A 6000-nucleotide genomic window follows, 5' to 3' on the forward strand; every position below is an offset into this window, starting at 1 on the left:
GGGACAATTCATTGATCTATTTCAGCTTGTCTCTTGGCTGGAATAATCGTAACCTATTTTTGATTTAGTCTGTAATAAAAGTTGTTTGCCCTACTGGAACATATTTGAACTATCCACTTCTTAGAGTGCTGTGCACTGCTTTGAGCACTTCTGTTTTGTCTTACAGATATACCAAAACTATTTTAAAGTACGGGACATTAAATCAGCAGACATCTCCAGTGAAGACAAAGTTAATGGGCTCATGAAATAAACAGCTACACAAGGAGTCCAAATGTCCTGTTATGAGCATGTCTTCTGGATGCCAAACAAGCATCATTATCCCAGTGGAAATATTTGAGAAATAAGACTCGAATCTGTTACTGAAACAGATTAAAGCTCAGATTGGAGCTCAAACAATATGTTATTCAAAAACAACCAAAAACCATTTCAGATTTCTGCCTTGTCACCAAGTTCAGCTCAGCATATACGAAATGAGGTGTGTTGCTAAATATTTACTTTTTGAGAAGTCAACAGGGGTGGAAGATCCTCAGGCCCTTTGTGGCATGTCTTCTGTGAGCAGCGCCACTGGCAGCACCGCATCCTGCCTGCACTGAGCATGTTCAGAGAGAGCTTTACCCACCCCACTGCCCTGCTTGTTTAACTTTGTAATATTTTGACTGTTGCAGAGCAGAGGCTTTAGGGGTGAGACGCAGAAATGCTTTAAATCATAGACTCTTCTTCCTTGCCACTGTTGATTTTCTTTTTTTTTTTTCATTTCCCGCAAACTAGCAGCTGCTTATTTTCTTGGCTAATGCAAGTATACTCCTGTGTGCCCTTTCGTGGAAAGGTCAATGATGATGTGCTGCCTGGTTCCTGCTGGAAACTACCTGACAGGGCCACGGGCCCCGCGGTGTACCCGTCCGGCTGTTGCTCCCTTGATGTCGCCTGTGCCCGGGGCGAGAGGGACCCCGGCCCGGCGCCGCGCCGAGCCCCCGTCCCCGGGCTGCGTCCGGCAGCCTCCGGCGGCGCGCCGGGGGGTGCGGGGGGCTGCGGGGCTCGGGCGGAGCAGGTGGGGTGCAGGGGGATGCTGCGGGGCCGGCCCTGGTTTCTGCGACAGGTTCTAACTTTTTTACATCTACGCGCATAGAGTAAACTGAGCTTTATGACTTTTATTCTTGCAGTCGTATGATCTCTTCCTCTGGACCTCTGCCACTCTTAAAGAACAGTTTTCAAAATGCTGTGTAAACCTACCAACCGTGACTGCTTTCTCTCCCGCGTAGGTTAGTGAGTTGTTTGTAAATGCTGGGGCACTACTTCTTTGCAGAGTAAACATCCTGTTCATCAGTGGGTGAATAAACCCCAAAGTTTATTTACTTTTCTGGGGTGTTATGTGCTTGTTCTAATTGTTTCTTTGGGAGCTTGGTTCACTTAAAAGTTCTTCATGTTGCAATCCATCACTAAGCTGTCTTGCATCATAAGCCCCCAGCTTTTGGGGGCAGGGGAAGTAATGCTGTCAGACTGGCTGCAGCCGCTCGGGTGTGAGGGAGAGGGCAGGTACAGGCAAAGGAAGCTAAGTTTGAGAAAAACAGAGGTATCAAACGAAAAAAGAAAAACCCACCAATTAAACTAGAAATCAAACTCAAAGTAATAAAGTATCAGTATGTATTTAAAATGCTAGCACACTTTGTTATTTTGAATTTCAAGGCCTTTCTGAATAGATTGGTGAAAGCAGAATAAACATCACTTTTACTGTTATTTGGGAGGTAATAAGCAAGTTGTCATGTCTAAAAAATCACAAAGAATGGGGCTTATTGTCTTTGTGCTTTGTAACGCTCCACTCCAAATCACAGGTGCTCCCATTAAAAAAAGCTTAAGAGAGTCTAGCAATTGTGAGAATGTGGCCTGCATGGGAAGCCTCAATTAAATGTCAGCATTTATATTTATACAGGTAATTTGTTTTCTCACCAGCCACAGACATGCTGAGTGGGAAGGCTGAAAAAAAATCTCACCATTGCAGGAAATAATTACTGTCGTTAAATTTTAAATGTAATAGCAAAAGAAATCACAGTTTCCTTGGGGAGGAAGGCACCTGCAAAGTCTGATGACAGACAAACAGAATAACAGCATGAAACTGAAATGAAAGATTTAGCACAAATCAGCAAAGGTCTAGGCAGCCACTGCAAAGGCACTCAGAATATGCCCTGATCAACCTGGGATCTGCAGTAGCATTGAACTGTGTGTGAAGCCATAATAGTCATTGTTAGAAATGAACCTGACACAGTATCCTGGGTCTGAGCACATTCCCGAGGTTAACAGGAATTCAGATCCAAGAGGTATCATTTAAGGACTAATTCCACAAGTAAACTATTACTTATGGTAATGATAAAATCTGGTTCTGAAATTAATAGATCAGTAATATATTTTTGTGCAATCTTGAATATGTAAGAGTGCCAGATGAAATCAGCGCCTCCTTTTGGTCAATGAAAATGTGACAATTTTTTCACTGAACAAAACCCAAAAGTGCCCAGTGTGACAGGTCACCATCCTCTGGTTACTGCCCTGATTTTTCTGTAGTTGTCTTTTTGTTTTAATGTTTTACTCAGGAGATAAAAGGAGATCTTGGAATGAAGGCTTATTACAGGGAAGAAAGAAAGTGAAAAGGAGATGAAAGGAAAGACAGAGGGGAGTGAGCAGGGTTGGGGGAGAGAACTTCCCCAGATTGTGGAAGGTTTGGTAAGAAATAACCCCAGACCAATCACCTTAACAGCTCCACACTTCGTGGTGTTGGCGGTGCTCTGGGGAACATGCTGTGGCAGAATTGGTGCAGTGGAGGTGGCTTGTCCCGAACATTCACGTGTTTATAGTAGTCCTGTGACCGCTAGGAGAAGTAGAAAATATACGCGTTAATATAAAACACTTTTGCAGGTAACGGTAGCATTGATCCAAGAATACAATAGGTTCATTTCAATTGCTGCTGTCAGTGTGTTAGTTCTGTATGGGGACATATAGTGACGAGGCACTGAGGAGCCTGTCTGACATAGAGCTGCTCTAACAGACAATGATACTGAGTGTGTGTTTTCAAAAGAAAACATCATATTACACTGTTACTTAGCGGGCATAATCCAAGCCCCGTTAAGTGCCTGTAGAGGAACTGTGACTGCTGAAATAGCCTGTTTCCACAAAGCACTTATCAACACTTGCATAGGGAAAGCTTGGCTTTAAATCCTCTGCACTGGCTTTTTGTTTATTCATTTTTTAACTACACGCAGAGCCAAGTCTCCACTGCAACTGACACAGTTTCACTTTGCAAATCAATGAGACAGTGCTACAAGGGCAGAAAAGTCTCGCCTGTGAACTTCATACTGTTCAGAGCTGCCAAGCTGACAGCCCTGACTGATTGCTGTCTTCATGGAACTAATCCATGCCAAATGTCTGAACTCTTCTGTGGCTCTCACCACCCACTCAGGCTCTTCCCCAGTGGGACCTCCTAAGGTAGTTCAGGCTCCAACCAGCAGTAAGTTGCGGAAATGTGTCCTCTCCCAAGAGCAATCACCACTTTCCAGCCCCAGCTTTCCCCTTGAGGACTCTGCTTTATTTGGGGATATTAAATGTTTCCAAGGCAGTGAAAATGAGAGCTGCTGATCTGTCCTCTGGAGTGGAGGGGACAGAGAGGCTGACATCAATGGGACAAAGATGAGGGCTTTTTCTTACGTGAGCTGAGTCATGGTATTACTGGAAGGGGTGAACTTGGAATCCCTGCTTTGTAATAGGCTGTGAGAGTCTAATGGAAGAAAAATTTGTCGAGTCTATTAAGATGCGGTCGGAGTGTAAGTCAATTAATGAAAATTACAGCCACACAGGCTATTAAATTAACATGAGATCGTCAATAGGAAATATAGATTGGTTTTGAATAATTTTAAAATATTTAAAACATGGTAATAATGAAAATCTCACAAAATCTCCATGATGCAAAACTTAGTTTTGATTTTATTAGTTTGAGTTGTTTTTTACATTTTTTGTTTCAACTTCATGATCATTAAACGAACAGGAGCTTTAAAGAGCAGGACATTCTTAAGTAGGAATGCCAAAAGCTGCAAAAACTGTTACGACGTAAAAGCTCAGAGGTGGCTGGAGATGAGCTGTGATTCTGCCATGTGATCCACAGCAGAGGAATGAGGTACAGCCAAGTGTGTCTAAATGCAGTCTTGCACGTAAAATGGTAGATCAAATTTTCTACCCACTGCTTGTGTCCATATCACCCAGTCAGGTGATCCGTACTAGATGGCCTATATTGCTTCAATTACGTTGGCCATTAATGACAATACTCCTCACAAGTAAGTTGGACCTACTATGCCTGATACTGCTATAACTCTCACCACATGTGGCCACCACCACTTGAGCTGTGGCCTCCAGATAAGAATTTAGCATTTTGCATTGCCCTGGACTCCTGGAAATGCCTGCATACAGACAAAGAGAACAGGAGTGAGCTGCCTTTCCAGCAGCAATTTCCAGACAAATTTGGTGAACAGAGCTCAGCCCTTGACTCAGAGTATTCCTCAGGGCTAGAAGAACAAATCTAAATGTACTTACAGCATGCATTTGCAGTCTCGGAAAAACTGGTTCCACCTGTGGATGCTGAGCTTGTAACAGCCTCCAGACAAGCTGTCCCCCTTGGCTGGAAAGTCAGAGACCTTAAGGGAGCAGAGAGGGGAAATATTCAGACTTAAGAAGAGAGATTCGCATTCCTCCCAGGGACCTCGGGGACTGGTTGATCTCTACAGAAGGATGGTATGTTCAGCATGGCTGAAAGTATTAGCTGGCTCAGCCCTGAAACCTCAGAACATTGTGTACGCTGCTTAAATCCAGTTTAGTCATTGCTGGAGGGAGGCAAGGTTGCCCTGTTAGAAAACAACCCTGACACACACCTGTGCTTTGTCAAACAAGAAATGCTGAAAGGGTTTTCTTTAACTATCTTTATTTCCTTTTCCTTTCTTTTCTTTTTTTTTTTTTTTCTTTTTCTTTTTTGTTTTTCTGAAGCTGATCTTTTCCCCCTGACTTGATTTCTTTCTGACTGTTCCAGGATGAATCACACAATCCTACATGTCTATCTGTATACTGAATGGGACCGTGGAAAGCCGACCTGACTAATGTCCCCTACAAGGAGAAAATGATAATTGATGCTTTTTAATTACAAGTTTCCTGCATTATGGTCTAGTTTCTCAGCTTATAATCATTAACAGTATAATAGAGACTTAAGTAAATTGCTGCCTTTTCCTCTTTTGCAGCATATATAGGTCAGATTTTCATGTTTAACGGTTATTATCTCTGACACACTAATTAGTGCACTGACTGGCTGACAAAGGTCACATCTGTGTTTTCTTCATTGCATACAAACATGGATAGGGCTGTGTGCTCACACCAACTGATTCTCCTAATTGCTGTGTCTTCTGGAGTCATTTCCACCACGGCAAAACCACTAGGCTGACTTGGTAACTGCTTTACACCTACTTTGTACTTATGTCAGTGAAAGACAAGGTTGAGGGCAAAGAGGTGTCAGCAGTCATCACATCCACAGCACATGTCCCATGTTCTGCACTTCATAAGTCATAGCAATCACGCTTCATGCGTCCTTGACTTTTCAAGCTCTGTGGAGCTGCAGTCAAAGGGATGAAGTTGTTGCCTTTCCATGAGGAAATGAATGGAGCTTTTATTCCCCGTCTTTGACCAAAGCACTTAGATGGTTTTAGGCCCAACAGATTGTTTCTAATAGCAGACAAAATTGATCACTCAGGTACTTTGATGCAGCCCTTTTATTTGCAAAGTACAAAATTCTGTTTCCTTGGACAGAAGAGGAATTGGACAATAGGAGACACTTTCTCTGCATGCAATTTCAATCCTTTCAGCCAGCATTTTATCCAGAAGCACTCCACCAGTTTTTTTTCTCAAGGTCATTTTTGCAGAGTTCTGGTTCTGCCTGGTTTTGAGAGAAGGCTGCTCCTGTCAGACCACAGGAGCACACAG

Source organism: Charadrius vociferus, unplaced genomic scaffold, assembly GCF_000708025.1.
Source record: "Charadrius vociferus isolate BGI_N301 unplaced genomic scaffold, ASM70802v2 scaffold321, whole genome shotgun sequence".
In the NCBI taxonomy this organism is placed as follows: Eukaryota; Metazoa; Chordata; class Aves; order Charadriiformes; family Charadriidae; genus Charadrius; species Charadrius vociferus.